The sequence below is a fragment of the Rattus norvegicus genome, chromosome 4, assembly GCF_036323735.1.
Source record: "Rattus norvegicus strain BN/NHsdMcwi chromosome 4, GRCr8, whole genome shotgun sequence".
In the NCBI taxonomy this organism is placed as follows: domain Eukaryota; kingdom Metazoa; phylum Chordata; class Mammalia; order Rodentia; family Muridae; genus Rattus; species Rattus norvegicus.
The window spans coordinates 142,724,004-142,746,895 of NC_086022.1; the positions used below are offsets into that span (position 1 = coordinate 142,724,004).

Below are 22,892 nucleotides of genomic sequence, written 5' to 3' on the forward strand. Positions count from 1 at the left end.
AGCTCAATCATCTAACCCTACCTTTCCCTTCATGTTCAGTCATTGGCGGGGGCTGACCATGAAGAGCATTGGTCATTGCTTTTAGTTTGATCACTGAAAAATGTCTGTACACTTTACAGTGCACTCTCTCTCTCTCTTTGCGCACACCTACTGACTGCCGTACACAACCCACAGTGCCCTGGTTTATCTTCTTGCAAGTTTTTCTTTGTTCGCCATGTTTCAGCCACTGTTTTCTTGGTGCTCATAGGGCACATCAAATATAATGCTACCTCGGGGTCTCTGTATGTGCTGTTCTTCCTACCTGGATGCTTTAACCTTTTCATGACTGGTCCTTTTTTAGCCATCATGCCTCAGCATGAAGTAGCAAGTTCAGAGAGGTTGTCCTTGATTGCCAAACATAATCATTCCATTTTCTGCTCCATCACAACACCTCTCTGTCTGCACTCGGATTGTCACTCCCTACAAGGATGGTGATTGCTTTTTCTATTTTCTGTGGAGACAGAGTTCAATGCTGTAGTCTTTATGCCTAAAACACTTGATATCTGTTCTAGTTTGCTCATCAGTTACTGGGATAAATACCACGACTAAAACAAACTTAGGGATTGCACTTCAAGGTCACAATCCAGTACTAAGGGAAGTCAGGGCAGAAACTCAAGCAGGAATTGAAGCAGGAATCATGGAATAATGATGCTTGCTGACTCACTCGCTAATGTGTTCAGCTAGCTTTCTCATATAGCCTAGGTCCACCTGCCTAAAGATAGATTCCACCCACAATGGGCTGGTCCCTCTTTTATCAATCATCAATTGAGACAATTCCTTACAGACTTGGCCATGGGCCAATCTGAATAAAGAAAAATTTTCATTTAAAGTCCTCTCTTTCTAGGACAACAGTGAAAATGAAAAATTAACCAACAGCGTGTATAAGTATTAAGTGAACATTTGGTAAATAAATGAATGAATGTATAGTCAGTATTGTAAACCTTCAATATATTCCAGGCACAGGAGATGTTCAAGGAATGAAATAGGAAGACATTTTTGCCTTTATGGAATTGACATTAAGTTCTGGAAACATATGAAATACTTAGGGAATATTATTTAGTACAAAAGAATAGCTGAAGATTATTAACTATGGTTATTAGCATGACAAACTTATTTTATATAAAAAACAAAAATGTCAATTTACTTAAACAATACATTTTTTCTTAATATCTTAAATAAAAGAAAGAGATGGAAATAATTAAGGGTAAGAAAATCCTGCTATGCAGTTCTCTGCCCAGACTCTCCTTAAAGTCTTATGTGGTTAGAAAAAAAATATTAACTTCAGCATTTTATGGTTTTTTTCCCCTATTTGGAACAAGGTCATGCTAAGTTGTCTCAAATTCCTGGGCTCAAGTAAGCCTCTGACTCACCCTCCCAAAGTAGCTTGAATAACAAGAGTCCAGCATTGTGCCTAGCATTAAGCTTTCTAGTTTTGCTAACTTTGTGCTATACATTATGGGAGAAAGTTATAGATGGAGGCTTTCATTTATGTTTAATCTCCTCTCATTCAAATACTTAAGGTCTTTTTCTTTGAAAGGAAACATGGAGGGAGGGAGAAAGAAACTTCTTTAGAATGTAAAGAAAGGATTAACTTCGTTTCCGTTTTTAAGATTTAATTTTTATTTTATGCGTGTGAGAGTTTTGCCTGCATGCATGTATATGCACCATGTATGCACCTCATGCTCTCAAAAGCATCAGATCCCCTGGAATTAGAGTTATAAATGTAGCTGCCATGTGGGTGCAAAGAAAGGAACCCAGGTTTTCTGTGAGCGATCTCTGGGTTCTTAGGGAAGGGGTTTGATATAGACCTCCCATTTGGAGATAAGAGCTTTGAAGTCTTTTATTCTCTGCACATTGATCAGCTGTGAGTTACCGTGTTAATTAGCATCTATTGCAAGAAGCTTCTCTGGTGAAGGTTGGGAACTCCAGTGATCTATGGGTCTAACAATAAGTTATTAGGGATCATTTTAAGATTGTATTCATCTGGCAGAATAATGATCATGGGGTTTTCGCTAAGGTCTATGACCTATCTAGTCACTGTTCATTGGCCTTGTGAACAGTACTGTGTATGGTTTCCATTTAATGGAGCAAGACTTTAATCCAAACAGAACATCGTTGGTTGCTCCCAAGACATTTCTGCCACTATTACATCGGTGGGCATATCTTGCTAGGCTAACGGTTATGATAGCTCCGAATTGAATGAGACTTTTCTCTTCCAGTAGTATGCGTAGTACCTTCCAGCACTTTACACGATCTAGGAAAGATTATCCTTCCGGATAATATCTATGTTTATAACTCTGTAAATAAGAGATGTCTTCAGTAATATGGTCTTAGCATCTGGAAGGTAACCCAAGATCAATGGCAATAGTAGGTATTGATCTTTGAAACTCTATGTAACTCCGTTAATCATTAGCTTGGAGAGCACTGAACCCCATTCCTGGTACTGAGGGTCTTATTTGATAGTATGTGATAGCTAATTGGGGGTCTTGTGAGTAACTCCATTTAAACTTTTTTATATATGTATATTTTAGGAAACATCTTACAATAGTGGGTTTCCACATGGGTTTTCAAAAGACTTTCAGTGTTAGGTTTTCCATATTCTTTTCCTACCAAGCCCCGCAAACCTATTCCATTTAATTCTTTGTTTCATTACCACCACCTCATCCCTTTATGATTCTATATTCTACAGGAATCCTGTTTTTAATTTTTGAAACTTTGTCTCATTACGTAGACCCAGCTTTCTTAGATGTCACTATGGAACCCAGTCTGGCCTGGACCCCCTTAACTCCTCTGCCTCAGCCTCCCAAATGCTGGGCAATGAAAGCAAAATAGCACAGAACAGAACTGTGAATCAAGGCTGGTTTGGAATATGCACCAGCTCCATAGATCGTCACAGCAGGTGCTCTTCAGACCCGCATGGTGGCTTCCCTGTTTCACTCTCTGTGTCACCAAACTCTTCCTGTACACTTGTGTCTTTTCCTGTTTGCTTGCCTTCTTCTACTTCCCCTTCTTTTGCACTAAAAAAAAAAAATACTTACCTTCATAGTTTCTACTTACAGTTCCTGTTTCAAACAACACCCGACCTTCTGTGGCCCCACTCTACCTCTACGCCTTTTGCTACAGTGACAATCAAGGTATCAAGTTCCCTATTTAGCTGCTGTAAAGGGGAAGCCTGGCTTGCTTTGCTTTCTCTCAGTACAAAACACCATACACCCAAATGGGGGCCTGTGGTTTGGTTGCACTTGAATGGAAAACCCATTCATACTGCTGTAATTAGGTCAAGAGGATACCTCACTTGCATTAGAAATCACCTTAGCAATTGTTGGAAAGCATTGGTCTGTGAATCCGAAGTGGGTCTTAAGAAGTCACATTTGTCCCATATTGTCCTGTGCCACCCATCCAGCTGATCCAGATGTTTTAGAAACCCCTTTCATAGAATTGGACCTTAGTGCTAGTCCCCAGCACCTCTGCTGGGGGAGACGTTTTTCTCTTTGCATTGTTGGGGGCATGGCAAGCACATAGCCGACAACTCCAGCACAATCTAGAATTATCCTTGCCTGAGCTTCCCATCTCTTCATCTTCCCAGTGTCTCTGGACAGTAGTGATGGAAGAGAAAAATAAAAACCAGGATGCCCCCCAAAAGACATGAAGAGCAAGGAAAAGATGTCGTATGTGCTTGGAGAGAGAGAGAAAGAGAGAGAGAGAGAGAGAGAGAGAGAGAGAGAGAGAGAGAGAGAGAGAGAGAAAGAAGAAATCATTGTGAGTCTCTTTAAGACCCTAGCTTTCATGGTGTTTGAAGTCAAGTAATACCAGTGGTAAGAACAGGAGTGACTTTTTCAAGAGTGAGAGCTTGATAAAGATGAGACAGAGAGCTTGCTATTCCAGATGTTTCTACAATTACAGTTTGACTTTTTGTACCCATTTATCTAGAAAATGAAATGTCAAGATACTGTTATGAAGGCCATGCATCAGCCAAGGAAATTTCAGACTACACTGCTCATGCACCCTGCACATCTCTGAGAATTACTGTTGCACATCAACTTCCCAAGCTTCAGCCAATGCCAAATACACAGTGAACTCCCACTTCTTACAATCCTTCTTTGATTTACTAGAGTATATAACCATAGCTTGTAGGCTCACAACTTTTCTTGGAGCTGTCTTGTCTCCTAGAAGAGAAAGAAACAGAGGCAAAGATCAGATTTAGATTTAAATTTACTCGTCAACCTTGTGTAAGCCCGCTTCCTGCCTTTGCCTGTTTCGTTGTACTGCTTTATTGAGGTCAGGTATGCAAATATAAGATGAGAAAGAAGCACAGGGTGAGCCAGTCTTAGCAGTGCAAACCTGCAATCCCAGGGATTGTGAAATGGAGGCTGTAATTCCAGCACTTGGAAGTCAGAGCAGAAGAAGGATCAGGAGTTCAAAATCATCTGCAGTTATATAATTGGCGTAGAGCCAGGCTGGAATACATGAGACCTGTTCTAGTTAGATTTTAAGTTGCTGTAAAAATTCAGCACAACAAATGCAGCCTGGGGAGAAAATGGTGAATGTTGCTTACTCATCACAATCACAGTCCATCAGGAATGGAAGTCAGGGCACAAATTCAAGACAGAAACCTGGAGGCAGGAACTGAAGTTGAGGCCATGGAAAAATGTGGCTTACTGACATTTACCGGCTTGCTTCCATGGTGTGCTCAGTCTAATCTGATGGTGGCATTTTTCTCAATGGAGGTTCCTCTTCCCAGATGATTGTAGCTTGTGTCAAGTTGACAAAACAAAACAAAACTAAACTAAAAATAAACAATCAACCAAGTCAAGATCCTTCCTATACCAAAAGGTCAAGGGGTTTGGAGTGGCTAGCTTTAGACAGTTCAGCAGTTAAAAGCAAATACCACTCTTCCAGAGGAACTGAGTTCAGTTCCTAGAGTGGCTCACAAGTCCCTGCAGTTCAGTGCCCTCTTCTGGTCCCATCAGACACTGTGTCCATATTCACATTCCTGAAGTACCATTTTGTTTCTGACATATCTTATGATTTCTGTAGTCTTACAAGCTGTGGATACCTATGCTTTTCTAGCACTCATTTTTTCCTCAAATATTTTTATGTTAAATATAGATATTATGGTGGTTTGAACACAACTGGCCCCCATAGGTTCATATATTTAAATATGTAGTCACGGCGCGGGGGGGGGGGGCGGGAGTGGAAAGGATTATAAAGATTAGGAGGTGTGACCTTGTTTGAGGAAGTGTATCACTGGGGGTTGGGCTTTAAGGAAGTGTATCCCTGGGGTGGGCTTTGAGGTTTTAAAAGTCCTCATAGCTTGAGTGCTATGCATGCTGTCATGTCCCCACCATAATGGAAACGGACTAAACTGAAACTGTAAGCCAGCTCCCAGTTAAATGATTTCTCTCATAACACTTGTTGTAAGTGCATGACGTTAGTTGGCAAAATGAACTTTGCAGATATGATTAAGTCAAATGCCTAAAATGAAGGGATTCTCCAATATTAAACAAGTGTCCAAAGAGATAAATGAAAGGATGGTTAGAGGCATACAACATTGCTGGTTTTGAAGAGAGCTGAGAGTCAAAGCATGTGGCTTTTCTAAGCTGGAAATAACAAATAAAACAAACAAAACAAAACAACAACAAAAACAAACAAAAATATTCTGTGCAAGACTCCCAGAAGGAGCACAATCTTGCTAAAGCTTTGAATTTATTTTAATGAAACCCATGTAAGGACTTATGTCTTATAGAACAGTAAAATAGCATATTTATATGGCGACCGCTCCTAGGTTTGTGATCCTTTGTACGACAAGAGGATTTTAGACCAAATGTATATTTTAGCTCTAGCATCTTACTAGGTGAAGATTGACCTCAAAGGCAAAGGCCAGAAGATGCAGAGTTTGCCCTTTTCATAGCATCCCTGGAAGGATGAGGCAACTTGGAGGGACTCTGGCCTCCAACCTCTCTCACCACTCTTTTTCCCCCTAGGAAAGTGTGAGGTTCATCTAGCATAAGGAAGTAGTGGTAACAACCATCTAGGGACCAGACAGAGTCTGGCCTCACTCAGATTCCAGCCATTTAGGGGAATTCAGAAGAATGTCAACTGTTTAGTTCCTGAAAACTTTGGGGGAAGGTCTCATAAACTGTAGGATATTTCAGGCATCTTGCTGAGAAACAGAGCCATAGGCTCTCTCTAGTTCTGGTCAAGCAATCAAACATCTGGAGTCATTTTCTGGTGGTCTTCACAGTTTCCTAATTACAAGTACGATTCCTTTGTACATAGAAGGCAACACACAGTTGAGTCTTTAATGTTAGCTTCCATCAGAGGCACCTGAAATGCTGGCTAAAACACAGATTGCTTCCCATCTGCCAGTACCCTGGGGCTGAGACTTCTGATCCCTTCCATCTGAAGTCTAGGTTGAGAACTTGCATTTCTAGCAATTCCCTGGGTAGCATGTAGTGCTGCTGCTGCTGCTGCTGCTGCTGATGATGATGATCTGAGGGCTGCACTGTGAGAACCCAGGCTATTCCTCAAAGGTGAAGCAGTCTGCCTTACTTGCAATCAAATGATCTTAAGCAATTTCCATGAATTTTAGAATTTAAATTCTTCATCTACCAAAAATGGTGAGAAAACCCCTCTCTTAGGATGGTCATGAGATCTATACTGAGGATACGGTAAGACCTCAATAAATGGTTTCTATAGCTGGCAAGATGGAAAGCACGATGGCCTGAGTTAGATCCCAGGAACCCATATAATAGTGAAAGGAGAGAACCAACGCCACAAAGTTGTGCTCTGGCCCTTCACACAGCTGCTGTGGCATATGCAGGCAGGCAAGCACTCCCCCCACACACACACACACACAAACGTTAAAATAAATGGTCTCTAATGTAATGTGTTGATAGGATCAACAAAACATTACCAAGTGGAAGAACCCTAAAATGTCTCAGACACACTGTGATCAGGCAAGTCAAAGACAGACTGACAATCTGTAGTCCTCTCCTTCCACCCAAGTCACAATGTTCTGCCAGTAATGGGTTGCCATTTAGTTTTCCTCAGGAAGACTCTCAGAGGAAAAGAGGTTGAAGAAACTGCTTCACCCACACCACCGAATGAAGAGGAAGCCGAAAGTTTTCAACTCTTTTGTGAAAACTTATCCAACAATAGAAAGAGGAAAGTCATTTTGAGTGTACCGAAATGGTTATAGTAATGAAGAGAAGTCCACGGGGCCAGGAGCAAATTAACACTGATATAATTACATAAAAGAAAAAGGAACAGTGGTGCACTCTCTCTTTTGGGAAATGTAACAAGAATGTCAAGGTTTAGGTTCTTCTTTTTCCTTTCTGGTCTAGAATAAATAATTAATATCACCATCAAGTGAACACACAAAAAAAGTCACCCCTGGAATAACTGCATTTTCTTTTCACCTTGAGGAATTCTTTGTCTGGGTCACAGCAACAGAGTAGGTTAGGTCACTGGGAAAGTAGGCTGTTCCTGTGATTCTTCATGGAAAGTTTTCAGGATGAGGACTGGCCATATTGATGGCAAGCGAATGGCTCAGCAGGATAAAATGCTGCTACAATAAGAAGTAGATGCTTGAATTACCCTAGGTGCCTAGAACAAATGAAACTCAAGACGGATGATCAAAATGTGAATGCTTCACTCCTTCTCTAAAAGGGGAACAAGAATACCCTTGGCAGGGAAGAGAGAGGCAAAGATTAAAACAGAGACTGAAGGAACACCCATTCAGAGCCTGCCCCACATGTGGCCCATACATATACAGCCACCCAATTAGACAAGATGGATGAAGCAAAGAAGTGCAGACCGACAGGAGCCGGATGTAGATCGCTCCTGAGAGACACAGCCAGAATACAGCAAATACAGAGGCGAAAGCCAGCAGCAAACCACTGAACTGAGAATAGGACCCCCGTTGAAGGAATCAGAGAAAGAACTGGAAGAGCTTGAAGGGGCTCGAGACCCCATATGTACAACAATGCCAAGCAACCAGAGCTTCCAGGGACTAAGCCACTACCTAATGACTATACATGGACTGACCCTGGACTCTGACCTCATAGGTAGCAATGAATATCCTAGTAAGATCACCAGTGGAAGGGGAAGCCCTGGGTCCTGCTAAGACTGAACCCCCAGTGAACTAGACTGTTGGGGGGAGGGCGGCAATGGGGGGAGGGTTGGGAGGGGAACACCCATAAGGAAGGGGAAGGGGAGAGGGATGTTTGCCCAGAAACCGGGAAAGGGAATAACACTCGAAGTGTATATAAGAAATACTCAAGTTAATAAAAAAAAAAAAAAAAAGAAGTAGATATTGTAATGTGATAACGCTGGTGTGGTGAGGCAAGCAGCCGGAGAATGTTAATCACGTCTTCTACTTCAGGGGAAAATAAGCAAGAGCTGATTGACAGGATGGGAAGGGCTGTGCAATGGGTTTAGCAGTCTATATTTCCAGTAATCTGGGCGCTGATGAAGTGGTGCCAAGCCTAACTTCTCATCTCAATATAGTGTGTGTGCGTGTGTGTGTGTGTGTGTGTGTGTGTGTGTGTGTGTGTGTGTGTGTGTGACTGCATGTTCAAGCGTGTGGTTCTTATGTGGGTAGTTTCTGCGTAAATATGTTGGGGGAGGGCAGAGAACAACCTTGGATGCCTTTCCTCAGGCTCTGTTCTTTGTTTTTTTGTTTTTTTTTCTGTTTTTTGAAATTGGGTCTGTCACTGTCCTGACAAATCACATGATAGACTAAGCTGCCTGGGCACCTGACCGCAGGGATCCTCCTGTCCTCACCTCCTGAGCACCACTGTTCTGAGTACAAGCTAGCTCAGCTGGCTTTTTCATGTCACTCTGGGGATAACCCTCCACTCTCTGAGCCTGCCAGGTCTGCACTTTACCAAACGCAGTATCCTCCCAGTTAGCTTTTTTACTTCTCACTGAGAAAAAAAAAATAAGGTGCGGAAGAATCACCAAATTTTCTAACGTTTTTATTGTTGAATGAGTAAATATATATATTCTCTTGAGACAGTATTGAGGTCTTGAACTCAGATTGGCACTGCTTGTTCTCTCTGAGTGCTGGGATGGATTATAGCTACATTCTAACCATACCTGACTTGAATATCCTTTCATGAAAATCACTGTTCAGCCAGACACGCTGTGGCACACCTGTAGTTCTAGCCCCTGGGAGGCAGAGACATGTGGTTCTCTGTGTCTTTGAGGCCATCCTTGTCTGCATAACGAGTTCCACTCTAGCCAGCACTTCAGAGTCATACTCTATCTCAAAAGAGAAAACTACTTTTCGATCACTGATCATCACAGTAATCTGAGTCTAAAAAGTGGAGTGAGATGTCATTCTCAGAAGTCAGAGCAAACAGCTGCCGTGGAAAGACCCTGGCCAGGCTAGGAAGAGAGAGGAACTCTTAGCCACTGCTTCTGGGAATGCAAATTATTGGAGTTAGAGTGGAAACCAAGAGAAGTTTCTTCAGAAACCATTCTCAAAGTATTAACAAATATATACGTTTTAAACAGGGGGCTAGAAAATGGGTCAGTGTTTAAGAGCACTGGTTACTTTTCTAAAAGACCTGGGTTCAATTCCAGCAACCACATGACAGCTCACAACTGTCTAAAACTCTAGCACTGGAGAATCTAACACCTTCTGGTCTCTGTGGACACTACACATTCATGGTGTACAGATATACATGTAGGCAGAACATTCATACATATAAACCAAAAATAAAGGTTAAAAATATTTTTAAAAAAGCCTTCAATTATATTATCATATAATATTGAGCAATATCATAGTATATTGAGCAGTCTAAGAACCAATCATATACCCGAAAGAAATAAAATCAGTTTATTGGAAAGATACCTGCTTGGGCCAGGGCTGGCTGGCGTAATAAAGCAAGCCTGCTGCTGACATGCTTACCGACCCAAGCTTGATCCCCAGGAATGGAGAGAACGAACTCCCCAATCTCACACACACACACACACACACACACACACACACACACACACACACACACAAATGAAGTGAAAGAAAACAAAGAAATGGTATTTGCATCCCTATGTGAATTGTGGGGTAAGTCACAATAGCCAGAATTCAATACCCAACAACAGATGAGTGGTCAGAGAAAATGCGATACATATCTGCAATGGAATATTACTTAGCCATTAAAAAGGATACAATCCTGCTGTTTGCTGCAACAAGAATAGACAGGAAGACATTCTCTTAGGTAAAACAATCTAGACACAGAGACACGTAGTATATCATCTCAGTCATGTGGAAGGGGACCAGACAGAAGCAGTGGTGGGAGGTGGGCAATGGGCAGAGATTGGGAAGAAAAGGCAGTTAGTGAGCTGGCCATGACGAGGACCCCAATCTGGGACCCACGGAGGAATGGCAATGCCTGGTCTCTGGGGTAAGACTCAGAGGCATGGCAAAGCCTTCCTCTGGCTCAAGGGTGGATACTGACAGTGTGAACAGAAGATGTCTACCATAGCTTTCTCCTTCTGGGTGTTTATGGTCTGAGGACTGCGCCCTTACAGGGACTGCTTCTACTGAGATTAGCTAAACCTGTCCTTTTGATCTAGCCGTATACCATAAACCTTCTTCCTTGCTTATCTGTATGTAATAATACCATCTCTTTGCTCAGTCGTATGCGATAACCAAGCCCGCCTCCCAGTCTGTTCAATCCTGTATAACAAACCTGCTGACCTTCCAGTGTGCCAAGGCTTCTCCAGCTGAGAGTCCAGACCACCCAATCCCAGCTTTCTGTCTCTGTGTCCTCTGTTATTTCTTCATTTCCCTCACTACCCTATTCAGCTCTGTCCCTGGACCCCTGCTAGACACAGCAAAAGGGTCTGGGTCTGGGGAGGATGGCAAGGGTAAGAGTGCTTACTGCTCCTACAAAGGACCTGGGTTCAGATCCCAGCACTGACACAGTGCCTTGCAAGGCCTACAACTCCAGATCCAGGGGATTCAATGCCCTCTTCTGGCTTTTGTAGGCTCCTGCACACATGTAGTGCACATAAAATCATGTATACACACACACACACACACACACACACACACACAAATAAAAAATAGAGGTTGGGGAGAGGAAGACTCACAGATGGGCATTTGGATTTTTCCCACCTTTTGCCTATTCTGACTAATGTTGCTATGAATGTTCATTAACAAGCTTTCTTGTAACTGCCATGCTTTCCTTTCCCGTGTAAACATCTAGAAATGGAAACACTCAGGCAGTGTGGCTCCCCTTTACTTCTGGTATGTATGAGGCATCTTAATTCTGACTTGCCTGGATACAATTAACTTAGTTAGGCTGTATCCTAACTCAATCATTTTTTTTTTAATGAATTGGTCTTCATGTATATAGGTCAATATTAAAGAACATCACTAAAGAGTTTGTTTAAAATCTATCAGAGATCTGCATAATCACCTTGTCTGACCATTAGAGACACAAATATTCCACACAGATAACAGTGCTAAGAAATACACTGACTCCACATTTTTAAACCATGCACAAACACCAACGGTTCCCTCTGTACCAGACACAGTGTCCAGACTGGAGGACTTAAACAGCTAGAGATCTGAGATCAGAAATCATTTTAAGGGGTTGGGGATTCAGCTCAGTGGTAGAGCACTTGCCTAGGAAGCGCAAGGCCCTGGGTTTGGTCCCCAGCTCCGAAAAAAAGAACCAAAAAAAAAAAAAAAAGAAAGAAAGAAAGAAAGAAAGAAAGAAAGAAAGAAAGGAAGAAAGAAATCATTTTAAATTTAACCCAGTGTATTCTAAGTTCTACCCAAAGCTCTTTACTTGCGGATGTCACTATTTGCTAAATACACACCTCAGAAAGTGTGCCCCGTTCTGTGAATATAAAGTTCCCGGGACCCCACAAACAAGCTTCAGCTTTTCTAGAGAATTCTAGAAGACCACAAGGCCCCTTCATCAGTAAGCCTCGAAAATACACTCTACTTTTCCCTTGTCTCAGGATTTTTCTGCTTTTACTTCATTTATAAAAGGAAACAGAAGAGGAGACTTGTAATTTAATGACTGTTACTAATCAAATTTACTGGTGGGTTGGGCATTTTCCCATAAGTGTACGGAGAGTGTTTATTTTCTTCACGTCACAGCATGGATGGACATGTCATCAGACTTGTAATTGGTTCAAAACATAGTTCATAAATAGGTTAGCAGGCTGCCCTCCCCTTTCAATATCGGTGCCTCTTCCCTTGTGATATGCTCTGAAAATAAGTGAAGCAGAGGAGAATTAAAGGCTAATTTAATCTGAGAACCTACTTTCTAAGACTGCTTTGGGGTCAGGATGAACATATTATTCTAAAAAAAAAATTAAAAAATCAGAAGCAAGGACAGACAGCTAATTAAACAGCAAGATTTTCTATTCTAATGAACTGTTCCTCCCAAGTCTCAAGCCTAAACCAGATGCACTTAAAGATTTTGCCTTTTCTGAAGGTCAAACTACTACTCAATAGTGGACAAGTTAAAAGGTAAAAAATAATTAGTAAAGTCTTACCAGACTCTTTTCAAAGACCAAATAAATTTACTTGTTAGTAAGCGGAGCGTTCTCATTCTGCTATGCAATGTTTCCTCCCTTTTGGACAGAAGAGGGTATTCAAAAACTTGGAGTAGAAAGGCCCTTGCTTTTTCTAGGAGTAGAAGTCTTTGGAAAGCAATCATTATTTTCCCCTAAATACCCTTTTCATGATAAGAGTCTCTATCATATGCTTGTTTAAAACTTCTTTCTCTTTACAAAACGGCTCATTCGATTATGGTTAGATGATGTACTCTCTTTCTTAAGTTTACCAGATGTTGAGTAAGGCTCAGTCTGTCTTTAAAGAGATTCACTTTTCCTCCCCCTCACATCTGCCTTCTCCTCCTCCTTCTCTTCCTCCTCTCCTGGCACCCTTTTCTCTTCCTGCTCCTAAGAGGTACCGCACACAATGCAACACAAACACAATGAAACCCTGGGCTAGTTTTGAAGGGAAAGTTGGCTGAAAATACTCTGAACCACTCCTTCACTCGCTGCATTAAAGTTAATATAAATGGTTTAGTGACTTAGAGCCATGCTGGTAGTATGTTATATATTAATGGAGAAACACTGTTGTGTGAGCAGATAGGTATGTCGTGGAGGGAAGACACTGAGGAGGGCAAAGGGCTTGGAAGCATCTGGGCTGTTTGCTAGGCCACAGCTGCATGCTCTGCGCTCTACACCTGGAAGGAAACCCAGAGTATGGGGTGAAGGGCCAGCTGGTGACTGTGGTTTGTGAGTTTCAAGCAGCCAGCCTTCCTCTTTGTTGTCACCCTCTAAGCGTCATGAAGAGAGAAGGCGGACAACAAACATTCTTTGCGTTCCACTGTCTTTCCTTGCCCCGGTGCCACCACCACAGAGCACTGGGTAAAACAGGAGGCTACTGATCCAGTAGCAGTCTGATAGTGATAGTCCAACATTAACTAACCAAGGCCTACACCCCTAGTCCTGCTTCTCTGGGCTATTCCTACCCTAATGATTCTTATTGTGAAGCTCAAGTGCTCCATCTTGCCTGAACTCATCATTTAGGTTAATCATAGCCTGGGTAATACATTGGTAAGAAATTGGAGAGAAAAGTGGTTGATTTGCTTAAATCTGAATACATTACCATAGGATAGGAAAGGAGAAAAGCTACAGGCTTCACTTGATTGGCAACTGATTTAAGTAAAATTGAATGCTGGGCTAGTGATTGAGGTCTGCAAAAATTCTCAACTATCCTTTTCTTATGCACAGTACCTTTTTTTTTTCTGACTGATTTGGAAATCATATATAGCCTTAAGAAGCTTATATTGAAATACATAGAATACTCATTCACAGGCTGGAGACTCTTGGCATGAAAGCTGCTAGTTTGTAAGCTAAATGTAAATTGTTTTAACAATTTATTGAAATGATTTTCTCCAATATAACTGCAAAAGTATTACAAAGAGAGAATCCACTATCAATAAGTATCACATAGGGTTATCAATGAGCTTTTAATCATGGCTTTTAATCATGGCTTTTCAATGAGCTTGTTACACATAAATAAAGAAATGTGTAATCTTTTTAGGTTAAATAATTGTGTAAGTTTTGAGATTGCATTTCAAATGCCATGAGACGTAACTTTGTGAAATTCTAATCTAAATAAATAATTTCCCTAGAAGCTGCAAAATAATTGATTTTAAAAAATATATATATGACGTTTTAAAAACATGGATTCCTGAATTCTTGCATAAAGTAGACATTCATGAAGGTCAGCACAGTGGCATACACCTGTAATGACAGCAGTGGGAAGGGACTGGAGTTCAGGTGAGTTGGGTGAGACCCCATCTCAAACAATAGCATAACAACTTTCTGAGTCTCCTTTGACACCTATACTTCATATCCGCTGGAATAATAATAGTGTAGTAATAAAAAGTCAGCAAGGCATTTCAAGGGTCCTGGTCCAGTGTGTCTGTCCTAGCATGTTAGGGTAACAGTCTTATAGATGGGAGGTAGGAAGTGGGGCTGGATGTTTTACTTTGTGGTAAATCCCTGACTTTGCATGTTTCACAGGAAAATAATGTGTAAGAAATTTTTCTACAATAATAGCATCAAGGATGTCACAGCTGCCTTTCCCATATGGAAAAAAGCAGTAGTAACTAGTTTTTGCCTATATCTTTTAAATGCATGCTAAGTGAATCCTCTGCCACTGAGCCCACTGCTATGCTGACTTTTGTACTCCTATATTGCCTGCCTGGTGTGGCACTGACACTTCACATTCCCTCGAGTCCCCAGGTGACTAAGTAGCAGACTCCTCTAAATTCTAGAGATCAGACAACAAATGAAGAGCCTCCAATTTGTGATGTTTTCCCTTGGTGGGACAGGATGTCCTGGGTCTGGATAAAGGAAATACCTTCCCTTTCTAAACTTTAGACCAACGCATTTCTTTCCTGTTTTCTATTTGTCTTGTAATCCCAGCTCTTTTTCATCTCCTGTAGGCTGTTGAGTGTCTGCAGGTTATCATTTCTCCTAGCCATTCTCGGAATTCTAAGACCTCATGATCCAATAGGCGCCGAGCACCCTCTCTTTACCCAGTGCCCAAGTTAGAGCCGTGAAAGGTACACACATGCTCATCTTCAAAGATCACATCTGGCCTATAAGAACAAAAACCACACAGAAAGCCCAAACACAATATAGTCTTGTGGATGTGTCTATGGCTGGGATTTGGACCACTCAGTGCAAAAACTCCAAAGACTGCTGCCACTGCCATTTGGAATATCTCTTGGTATTTTGATGTGCATGACCATGAGTTTTTCTGATCTTTCTCATGCTCAATAGTATCCATCACACCAGGTAAAGAAAGAAGTTATCTCCGAGAGAGAACGAATACTATGATTTGAGTATCAGCTATGCTGTCTTGCCACTTAAGGGGGACTTGGAGAAGCTACTAAGTAATTGAAGCATTCAAGGCTCACTGTGACAGTCATATATGACTGGACTTTGTGCCTGAAGGAGTTAGGAACTTAGGACACTTGGTTTTCGGCCAAGCATGGTTTCAGGGTGAACTGCTACTTTTTCTTGGCCTTTGATGTTTTGCTTTTGTAAAACATATTTTTGCTTTGGTAAAGCTCAGGTAAGGTTTGAAAGCTCTTTCGTGTCCTGGAATTCAATGACCCATTGGGCTGCCAAGGCAAGGATTACTTGCCTTACTCTTTCCACAAACACAACCTTGGATATTAACGGTGTAGCTGGCTGTCAACCTTGCTCTTTCTGAGTCCTCCTTTCCTTGGCACGACTTGTACTGGCGTTCTTTAGTAGGAGGGGACCTGAGGGTGGGCTTCTCAGCAGACAAATTTAGAATTTGGTCCAAGTCTGCAGCCGTGTACTGCTGACAAAAACTGTTTCTATTTGCGGGGTTTCCCTGGAGTAAGCTGCTGTGCTAGTTTTGGAGTTTCTTCAGACTTGGTCTCTAATACTGTCCTAACTGCAAAGTCCTCTGACTTCCCCGAGTGGGCATTTCAAGGGTAAAGTTGCCCACGGGTACTTTTATGACAGATTATCATTTCTTTTTACTGGGCACATGTATGGTATGTGTTTATGTACACGTGTTTGCATATGTATAGGGATATTTCTTCATGGCACATATGTATGGGCAAGCATGTCAAGACCCAAAGGTGATACTGTGCATCTTCTGTCATGTTCCTTTTTATTTAGTAGGCCAGGCTTCTCACTGAACCCCAAAACTCACCAATACCAGGTAATCTAGCTAGCCAAAATGTCCTCGAGATCTGAGGCCTCTGGAGTGATGGAATTACAGGTCACCGTACCTGACAGGCTTTTGTCTGTGTTTCACACATAGAACTCTGGTCTTCATGCTTGAGGGTAAGGGTTTCAACCATTGATCTATCTGCGTAGCCCTGATCCTCATCACTTCCCATTGTTATCTTAAGAATCTGAGTCTCAGTTTTCTGAATTAGCACCATCCAATAGAATATAACAGGAGCTGCAGATTAAATTTTTAGTCAATTTAAAAAGTAAAAACCAGGAAAAAACATTTCAAGGGTGTGATCCAACATATCCGAAGCCTTGCGTTTGAAGTTTAGGTGTTTGAAACTGTGTATTTTATAAGTACTTCACATCTTTAGAAACAGCTGCATCTTCGGTGCCGAGATGACTGATAGCTACTGGATTGCAGATGCAGGTCTAGGAAAATTCTTCCCAAAAAAATTATGACAGAGAAGCACAGCTCACCCCCATACATCCTTTTGCTGGCTCATAAAGGAGTGTAAGCCACTCGTTCTAGCATTCATCACTGTTAGCATCGCCACACATCAACTGTCCGTCACAAACAATCACTTTGGGCCGTAGTAGAATTAGCAAAAGTACTTTGTTGTGATCTGGCAGCTTCCAGAACTTGCCAGATGTTGAGCAGCACTATCTGCACACCTGACAAAGAAAACTGACCTTGGCCGCTAAAAGGCTCAACTGCTCAGAAAGATATGCCTCTGTTGCCTTCTGTATGCTCAACACACCTTCCATTACAAGGTTGCAGGAAACTTTCTTTCCAGATCTACAAAAATGTGCAGAGAGAAGAGTAAGCCTCTTTGAGTCAAGAGGACTAGAGTTTACAAATGTAAGACCTGATCTCACTGAAACTTGCCATTGGGCAGGGAAGACCATGGATAAACTAGACAAAGGGCTTATGTTTACACTGTGGTGAGGATGAAAATGAGCTACCTGTACCTCTCAACTATGACCAAGTATTCTTTTGGAAATGCACATTAGAAGATCATGAAGCAATCCCCCTCCTCCTTCCCCAGTTATATCATCGTGGGCTGATTTGTTGAAATTGCTTGAAAGTTAGTTAAAGGGCCTTGGAAAGTGGGAACTGTTTGTTTTTATCTGGGACAGGAGAAACAACAGATATGAAAGGTGTGGATTCCTCTGTTGTAGCAAGGTGGGGATTTTCCTGAGGACAAAGGAGGGCAGGCAGCTTGAAGCATCAGACACTAGACTCCCAAGATTGCCATCGGTGCCTTTTGGAAATAACCCTGCATGCTTTAGCTTCCCATGGGCTATTGATGAAATGATCTACTTAGAGAGCTTAGAAACAATGCCTGGGACACAACACACACCCATGAAATGTCCATAATTGTTAGTTTGAGCACCAAATATGCCAATAATTCTTAGCTCTTTTGCCCTCTATTGTTCTTAAAGTTTCACGAGACTTTAGGCAAGGCTGTTGAATCATGCAAAGGAAAAAAGAACAGGCGTATCCTAATGAGTATCAAATCCCTCTCTAGATGGCAAAACTGGGGTACAGAGATGACAGTGGTTTGCCGAAGGGCTTATAGGCTGCTCCTGAAATGGAAGGAGGGGGTCCTTTAAGGAAGGGGTGATGGAGGTCCTGAAGGGCAAGTCCTCGGTATAGGTACAGGTTGGAGTTGCAATGGAGACCGGAAGTTAACCTGGTTTCTACTGCGCAGAGATAACAAACCCAGAATCGGTAAAACACAATAGCATGATGTACAGAAAGAGGACATGGGCTGAGCTCTGTAGAACCATTTGTTTTCATAACAAGGACTGCTGTTAGTAGGTCTTTAGCGGTAGCAGACAGACCCCATTTAGGATGTTATGATATACTTTGGCGCACTCTCATATCCTGGCACCATGCCTGGCCTGGCACCCAGATGACACCGGGGAACGTTTGTGGAATGAATACTTGCAGTCTGGTTTGGGCGGGGTGGGGGGTGGGAGGTGGGATGCGGAGGGAGACAGTGGGATAACTTTGCCTGCGATTCAAACTCTTCTTTCAAAAGCCAAAGTTCTAAGCACTTTGCAGGCTGGAGCCTACACTTATTTGTGGTGTGTTGAAACCCATTTCAGCCCAGAGGCTTGGGTTGAAGACTTGCAGCACACCTCGCCTGGACGCACACATCTTAGTATAGCCGCTTTCTCTGAAGCCCTTATTTTTCTGGTTTGCGGTTTATTTACTTGAGCATTTACAGATTCCAGGAGCAAAGGGGTCCTAGAAGCGGGGTCAGGACCAGGTCGCGGTTTGTATTTCTTTCCTGCTTCGCGATCACAACATCAGCCAAGTCACAACATGGTTCCTTTATTTGCTCACTCGAAAGGGTTGCGTTCCTTTTACCTCCCACCGGGCGACGAAAGACAGACACAGCTCGGATTCAGAAAAGGGCTTTCACACGATTACCCCGCATCCTCGATAGCAGGGACCACCTCATTGCCAGACTTTTCATGCAGACACTAGCAGGATCCAATAAAGAACTGGAACAGATTTAATAAAGACAAACTTGCTTCTTTAATCCTTGACCGCAAAACACTGGCGTTTTTGTGCCTCGGATTTCTGAAATTCTTGGCTCCAGGACACAGGACGCGCGGGGGTGGGTAAACAGCTTGTAAAAACTTCCCAAAGTAGTAATCCGAGCTCTTCCTCTCTCTCTGGCCCCTAGTGACACCTGACTTTAGAAAAGGGACAGTCAAAAGAGAAGGGTTCACAGGGGTAAGGGACACCCTGTGGATCGGGCTTGCCAAACCTGGGGAGTTCGCTGCTTAGACACAGGTTCGCAGCCCCAGCCTTCCCGCTCGGCGCCCCTCCCCCGACCCTGGTCAGTGCGCGGGAGTCTATTTAGAACCCAGCCCCAGAGCCCAGGGCATTCTGGGACTTGTAGTCCTTCTGCGCAGCCCCAGGCGCCGGCAGGACCTGGGAATCGGACTACATTGCCCAGGGAGCTTCCGGGCCTATATAAGCGGCCGGGAGCTGCTTCAAAGTGCAGTAACCATGTGGATGTTCTGCTGAAGCGTTTCCTCAAGCCTGCCGGGGTGGGAGGAGAGGAGGAGGAGGTGGTGGTGGAGGAGGTGGAGGCAGGGGGTGGAGAGAGAGAAAGCGCACGCCGAGAGGAGGTGTGGGTGTTCCGCTCCCATCCTAACGGAACGAGCTCCCTCTTCGCGGACATGGGATTGCCCAGCGGCTGCTAACCCCTGTCCTGGTCCTGATCCCTCAAACCGGCGTGGCTCCCCGGTCACCAAGGTAGCTGCTGGGGCCGGGCAGAGGGCTCGGGGAGTTGGCACTGGCTCCCGTGCGCTGAAGTTTTTGCCCTGATCACTGGGAGTTCTTGGTGGCTTTGCATGCACTTATGCACTTGGCGTGTATTTTGGGGCTTCTTTCCCTGCGAGCAGTTTTGGGAGGCGGTCTGATTTTTTTTTTCAGGCTTAAGTAACCCCAAATGTCCTCGACTCTAGTGACCGGCTTCAACCTCCTTCCCCGTACTGAAATGGCATTCCCCCAAGTTGGAAACGGCTGGAGTGTTTGCAGGAAATAGTTTTCCCCCCTGGGGGGGTATTTGAGGGGGTGTCATATGAGTTTGCTCAAGGAAATAATCTTTCTAAAAATGTAGCTAGCCCTGTTGCGCTGCTTGGCTGGTAGGATAATGCATGCGTGGGGGCCCCCGTGGGTTTAAAAAAAAAGGAAGAAAACCGGAGGAAGCAGGGGCGGGAGCGATGAGAGAAGTGTGGACGGAGCTCGTGCCCAATGAGGACGCGGGTTTCACATACTTGGCCTCCACGCGGGGAAACAAGTGCTTTGGGATCTCAACACTTCCTTTCGTCCACAGTCTCTTCCCCCCACCCCCCCATCGTATTCGAAGTTTCTGCGTGCCTGATCTTTCTGGTCAGCTCCGGACGGGAAATAAGCATGCTGGGGTTGCTTTTATCTGGGGGCAAGAGATCCCTCCAACTTGACTGCTAAATTTGGAGGTGGGGAGTGGGATCTGCAGGAAAAGCGAACGGAGACTAAAAAAGTCGAAACCTGTCTTTGGGAACATTCTGATAGACCGTCGCAAGATCCCATACTCAGTCTTCTTTCTTTGTAAATATTTAGGAGCTGACTACAAAGGATTTGCATCCTTGGCTGGGAGTCCATTGGCTACAGAGTGCCTGACCTGGGTCAGGTGAGTGTGGGAGCTGAGTTCTGTAGTCAAGAATGTTTGTTTGTTTGTTTGTTTGTTTTGTCCTAAGCATTTTGTAACTCCGCTTGTAACGTACATAGAGGTAGAGTAGGGAAGAGAAAGAAACTGTGGTCAAAATTGGTCATGGTCTTGAGTAAAGATCCAGTGACAGCTACTTTTGAAGGTTGCTTAGAATCGAAGCATGGGGGTAAAGGGGTGGTGGGTAAGCAACAGCAACAAGCAGTAAATTGCGGTAGATTGTAAAGTGGGTGGTCCCTTACCAGCCTGAAAGGCACCCTCATTATTTAGACTCCCAAAGATGCAGAACTTTTCGTTTGCCAAGATCCCTAAGCAAAAGTGAGATACTCCTCCCTTTCACAAACTGTCACTTGGTTCTGTTCTGTCGTGGGCTTTCACCACGTAACCAGAGTGGGCTGGGTTGCAAGAAATGAAAGCGACAAATTGAAAGAATGAGAACTTAACAGGAAGTAAGAGCTTAAAGAATACCACTGTAGCTTCCAGGATTTCACAGGAGCCACCTGCATATCAAGGAACCCAGCGTGCTTCTCTTGCTTTGGTACCTGTTCCCGGATGAGGGGCTGAGGGCAGTGTTTCTGTCAATATAATGACATTTATCACAGCCCATTCCTAGAAAATAAAGCCTCTCTCTGTAGGTACACAGACGCCCCTATGGTTTCAGGTTTGTCTATCAAGTTTTTTCTTCTAAAATGTCTGGTAATTGAGTAAACAACAGGTTAATAGGAGTGGGGAGCTGTGGGCAGCTGGTCCTTGGTAACTTCTTTAATGTCCTAAATATTTAGCTGTTCCCTGGGCTACAATCTTTGGGCTTTTCTAATTAGTGAATGAAAGCCAGATACTTCATTATGGTAGCACAGTGCTTTTGTTTCCTGTTGATAAGGTCCTCAGGAGTACTGGTGGAGTGGGAAACATTTGGATGGGAAGGCTAGTTCTCCTATGGACTAATGTCTGTGTTGATCAAAGAGGGGTCAGTCTTCTCTTTGAAGTATGCTACAGACACCGTTAACTGGTCCACAGACTCTTCTCTATCTTTTGCCTAAAAATAATGAGGCTGTCCCATTAGGTTAGAGCAAGCCAGGTGCAAAGCTGTATATCACAGAAGACCTTAGATACGGGTGAAGAAACCGAGATTCAGAATGAAGTCACTGGGCAGCCCAGGCAGTAATGTGTACCACTTGTGCTTAAGTTTATGGGGAGAGAGAGAGAGAGATGCTAGGAAAAATAGTGAACCCATTGCTCTTAATGCCTTAACTCTGATTTATGTCTCACCAACAATGTACCAGCTATTTAGTTTGATGTAAGAAGGAAATGATACAGCCCTTGGCAGGGATAAAAGAATGTAGTTATTTGTAGGAGGATTTAATGTTGGGCTGAATTCATGTTAGAAAAGCTCTGTGTGTGTGTGTGTGTGTGTGTGTGTGTGTGTGTGTGTGTGTGTGTGTGTGTGTGTGTTTTGAAAGCTTGAATCAGGACAGTTAAGAAGGAAAACCAGAGGAAACCCAGTGTCTACGTGCAGTGTTAGTCCTGGCTCATAGTTGGAGTAGCTTTTGGTCATTCCCATCAAGGCACCTGAGCAGGTTGAAAGAGTCAGGTGTGTCTCTAGCTGAATAATTGGAAATCTTAAACTGCTTCAGTTCAACCTGTGGAATGTTGGTAGCTTGTCCTGTGGTCTCTGGTTTGCCTGGTTGCTAGTTGTATGCAGTGTTTTTCTTCTCCATTTCTTCTTCAGTCATGTGGATGTATGCATGTTATGAGTATACATTGAACGTATAATTTGCTCCTTGACTACATCAATTCGAAACAGAAAATCCCATCAAGATTTCCTTCTATCCGAGCAGGGCAAGTTCTTTATGTTCCGAAAGACTCACTCTGGCCTCTCCATCGAGGCCCATGAAAGTCACCGAGGTGCTATCACCCATTCAAACATGGCTCCTTTTGCCAGCCTTCCTTGAAGAATATGAGGCGAGGGGTGGCTTAGAAGAGAAATAGGTTAATGCCACAAGAACGATCTATTGACTTTGCCCTCCAAGTGTTTTCAGCTGCAAAAGCACTAGACTGTGGAGGTGGGGGGCAAGAGTGGGACGCCCTGGAACTAATTCAATGGTGTGCAAGGAATGGACTTGAGAAAAATTCACATGGCTTTTTAGCTCATAATGATCTCATGGAGTTTCTGTTGACTTTTTTTTTTTTAATACAAGCAGCTTTTTTAAAAACAGACCAAATGAAACAACAGATACCAAATATGAACAACAGACCCCCCCCCCAAAAAAAAATCTACCAAAATAAAAGCAGGCCTGGAGTTAGGTTTCTAGGTCAAGCTGTCCTTGGATACTTCTAATTAAGGAATCT

The 22,892-nt window shown here is 43.2% G+C and overlaps 1 protein-coding gene across 4 annotated transcripts in view; it reads left to right on the forward strand.

Annotated features, from left to right (window-relative positions):
* The first annotated feature begins 19,397 nt into the window (after positions 1-19,397).
* Itpr1 (inositol 1,4,5-trisphosphate receptor, type 1) overlaps positions 19,398-22,892 on the forward strand; it is a 323,105-nt gene continuing 319,610 nt past the window's right edge. For 3 of the 4 annotated variants that reach the window (NM_001007235.2, NM_001270597.1, NM_001270596.1), the window contains exons 1-2: positions 19,437-19,588; positions 20,438-20,507. The gene's annotated coding sequence lies outside the window, so the exon portion shown is untranslated. Of the gene's footprint in view, positions 19,589-20,437; positions 20,508-22,892 lie in introns of all 4 variants that reach the window. The other variant, XM_063285577.1, reaches the window with a different exon arrangement.